Consider the following 4,684-nt stretch of genomic DNA (forward strand, 5'->3'; position numbering starts at 1 on the left):
GACCACCTTACTTCCCGAGCCCCCAGCTGCACGTCAGAATGTTCTTCATCTTCCGGCCGCCAGCTGGGCGATTGCAGCCATGGGGACATCGTCAGAACGCGTTTAAGAAATGACAGAACTGTAGGAAAGATACTCAGTAATGTTTTGTAATTTAAAGCAGAGATTTAACTGTTTATACATGATTTTAATTTATATATCTATCTCGTTATTTTAAAATATGTGAATTTCAAGGTAACGGTGTAGGGACGCATGGCATGTTTATATGTATATAAAGGTCACTCGTGTTAAATAATCTCGGGTAATCCAGACATCTGCTGGGGTCTCACTGTCCCTTAATTCTAGACAGGACTGCTCAAACCTCCATTCCACACTCTGTTAAAAGTCCAGTGACCTCCCTATAAGATTCCTTGTGAATTCCCAGGGAATTTATTACTTCACAGTCATCTTGCTCAGAAAAGGCTAATTCAGCTAGAGGTTTGCGAGGGATGAAGCGATGGCACATTTACATCACAGCAACTGGGACGACCTCAGTTTGACTCTGAGGCATGGTCCTGTGATGCCCTCCCTCCTCCCAAGCTGACCACCCTGACCACCAGCTCCAAAAGGGAGCCCCCGGGGCGCTGGCATAGGCTAGCTCCAGGTGCTCCCCTGGCCCAAAGGGGTTTTCATTTACCAGGATTCATCCTTGGTGGAGGACCATTGTGACTTAACATGTAATATTTATTTCTTGTAAGACAGTCGCAAAGCACCCTGCAGCACTAATTTTATGTTTCATGCTTTAACTTAGGTTTATTCATGTGTAACACGTGTGCTCACACCCATAGTGACACCCCAGAGAGGCTTCGTTTTTAAGTAAAAGATGTTTTATGAAACTAGACCTGAGAGTGGTGTTCTAATTAATTTGAGTTTGTCTAAAATGCACAGCATAGGACAGAAAAAAATGAGATGTGATTTCAATTTTTTTTTTTTTTTTTTTACTTCTTCTGGTCATTTTACTTTTCCATGGAAGGTCTGCACTCTTCCCTCACCAACATCGCTGCTTTGTCCCCTCTCTGATGTGCGTGCACTTTTAAGGCAGAATTTCTGTGGAAGGGTCTGTCTATCAGCAGCAGCGCGAGAGAAAGCTGTTTTCACAGCCTTTCCGTCATCAGCTGCACGCCCAGCACAAACTGATTTGACAGGATGACATTAGTGAGCTTCTCCCATTCAGTGGCCGCTCCTCCACCTCTTCTCCATCATTCGCGCAGGCAAGGACATTCCGCTGCTGACGGCGCTAGGTTGTGTCTCTGCAGCAGGACAAGGGAGTCTTGGAGCCATGGTTCTCTGCCGTGTTCTCAGAGCCATCATTGTAACTTCATGTAAATAGATTATAATGTACTGTGTCACTGTGTATATTGAAGTTAAAATAATGTATTTAATCTCGGGGGTTTTCATCTCTGTCTTCAGCCACAATTATCACTGGACTAATCTGACGTTAGTAATTCAGTGAACCAGAACCCTTTCCAGGCAGTGTCATGACGGCCTCCTCATTCCAGTCCTGGCAGGGCAGTAATGCTTCCTAAACTTCAACTAAGAATAATCTGTCCTCACTCTTTTCCCTGCCAGACTGTCCAAGTGCCCCTAGCTGTGATGGCCGGCAGCTCATGGTCCTGCCAGAGCCAGTGGGAGAAGGCTATAAATAGAGCACAAAGCTGTAAGGGGTTTATGGTGTGTTGGATTACACTTGAAAGGAGTTAAGTTTGAAGTAGAAGTCTCTTCACAGCAGGAACCCTGTCTGGAATAACTTTCATATTGTACGTACCTACCCTGGCAAAAAGCTGACACTCAAATGTTTGTAAAATGAATAAATAACAAATTTAAGGAATCACAGAAATTATAGCAAGTTATATCAAGTGGCTTGATTAAGTTTTAGACAGAAAAGAGGCAGTAAAATCTCGTATCAGAGGGTTTTTGTTTTGTGTTGTTTTAGAGAGACTGCTTCATTGACCCACCAAGGCCTAGAAACTTTTTAGAAAAAATAACAGTTAATTTAAATCTAATTGGTGTGACAGAGTAACTCAGAGATATATAGAGATGAGGGTGGATTTATAGAGCATTTTTTAAAACAATCTGTTTTATTCTGATTATAAAATTGTAGCTCATTTTAGAAAATTTGGAATACCCAAGAGTAAAAAGAAAATTAAAACCACCGAGAATCTCACTACCTAGTTATATACCCAAACAAGAGTGGTTACTTTAGGGTTTTTCTATACATATATTTATTTTTAGGCAGAACTGAAATATAAAGTTTTCCATCTGCCTTTTTATTTAACATGGAGGATATGGTTCCAATAACTACACATTATTCCATATTGAGAGTGCTTTTACCATATCCCCACTGTAGGATGGCTCATCTATTTCCTACTGGTCATCCTTTTTTTTTTTTTAAGATTGCATCTTGTCACTAAATCTTATACCACATATCTCTTTTTTTTCCATAAATTTATTTATTTTTGTTTATGATTTTTGGCTGTGTTGTGTCTTCGTTGCTGTGCACAGGCTTCTCTAGTTGTGGCGAGCAGGGGCTGCTCTTCATTTGCTGCGTGTGGGCTTCTCATTGTGGTGGCTTCTCTCGTCGCAAAGCATGGGCTCTAGAGCACACGGGCTTCAGTAGATGCGGCACGTGGGCTCAGTAGTTGTGGCTCTAGAGTGCAGGCTCAGTAGTTGTGGCACACGGGCTTAGTTGCTCTGCCGCATGTGGGATCTTCCCGGACCAGGACTCGAACCTGTGTCCCCTGCATTGGCAGGCGGAATCTTAACCACTGTGCCACCAGGGAAGCCCTATACCACATCTCTTATTATTTTATAATAGATTCCTCAAAATGGAATTAAGGGGTTAAGAGTATTTTTAAGGCTCTTGATAAATAGTGCCAAATTTATTTTCAGATAAGCTGTAGCAATTTATATTCCTGCCAGCAATAATAAAGTGAATATCTTGCCTGTCAATAGGATATGAAAGATCTGTCAACTATAAGAGATTTTTATTCATTCAGTGTCTGCCGTGCAGTCTGAGAAAACAGCAGGGACAAGACAGACTCATGGAACTGGTGCTCCAGGGGAGGGGCAGAAAAAGTATCATAAATTGCGATCAGGGTTTTAATAGGTGGAAAGAGGCTTAGACAGTTGTTGGATGGGGCAGTGGGTGAGCCCCCTTTAAAGGGGTGGTCAGGAAAGTCCTTTCTGAGGTGAATGAGCACAGAGGAGAATTCCAGGAGGTGTGGCAGAACAGGGATGCAACAGGAAGACTGGTTCACCAGGCAGCTGGAGAAGCAGGCGGGAAGCTTAGAGCACAGGGTCTCGCAGGGTTTCATTGCAAACGCAACAGCAGGCTGTTGAAGATTATTAACAAAGACAGGGACTTGCTCCAGTTCACATGTTCAGGTCACTTTGGCTTCTGTAGCACGTCCAGGCAAGAATGGATACGAGCAGGTGAGTTCGGAGCAAGGGGAACGATGATTAAACTGCACAGGTAGTGACAGGTGTGAGGCCCACACGGGAGGCCCTGGGCCCGTGTGTGTGTGTGTGTGTGATGTCTCCTAACAGGACAGTGTCAGCAGCTGGTAGTTATCAGATACACGACTGTCCAGCACTGTCAATTTCCCTCCACTAAAGCGGCTCAACTTAGAATCTGTGAGGTCATGTCAGGAGAATCTGTGCTTGGACAGAAAACTGCACACTGCACAAAGCACACCCTTCAGGCACGCTTTGCAGGTCCGAGGTTATGGAGAACTGATAGCAGCTCAGAACAGTCCGTGTCTGTGACATGCAAACACAGGGACAGCCCTCCTTCCTCTGGAAAAGCCAGTTTCGCTGCACTTGCACAATCCTCTGGCATCTTCGAGTTCAGATGAACGCGTGCCTCTCCCTTGAACCAGTTCTAGCAACTGCCTAGTTCCCACATGCAACTATGAGCGGAATAAATTTAACACTTGTTCATTTTATATCTGAATGGGAGCCATGATTTTACCTTTTCTTTGAAAATTATCCTTTCACACTGAAAAGAGAGGCAGAAAACCAGTATTTACTCCTTTCAGGGGCGCTGGGCCTTGACACAGACACCTGCCCGCTCCAGCTGCTGTGCAGGATCGGGGCTCCCCCGGCCGGGCTCCAGGGCTGGCTCTGTCCTGCGCTTTCACTTCACTGATGCTGCTTGTTCCGCTTCAGACCAGATCTCTGGGCAGGCTCCCTCTCCTCTGTCCCCATTCCTGGGTCCCGGCCCTCCCCGCGACATACCAGAACCCAACTCAGGGGATTTTATCTTTTTGGTCCAGAGGTTCTAAGATAAAGTGTAATGGAAATTTAAGGCAAAAGCCTGATTCATTTTAAAGGGATAGAAACTTCCTTCTACGGACTTGTGAAGATAAACTGAGATACTGTGGAGAAAAGTATTTTGTAAGCCTGAAAGTACTAGAATTTATTAGTTGGTGTTTTTGCCTACATTTTATATTTGCAACATGGGATTTCTTCCTCTTGCTTTCATTTCTTGACAAATGAATCACCTGCTGGACAGGGCATGAGGCTACAGGGTGTGAGCAGAGCTGAGGATGAGCAACGTGGTGGCGCCTCGGAGGAGGAACGGTGAGACGGGAAAGACAGACTGTAAATAAACTGTCGTCCAGGGCATGACTGGAGGCCACAGCGGAGG

The sequence above is a fragment of the Mesoplodon mirus genome, assembly GCF_964341445.2.
Source record: "Mesoplodon mirus genome assembly, chromosome: 17".
Classification (NCBI taxonomy): Eukaryota; Metazoa; Chordata; class Mammalia; order Artiodactyla; family Ziphiidae; genus Mesoplodon; species Mesoplodon mirus.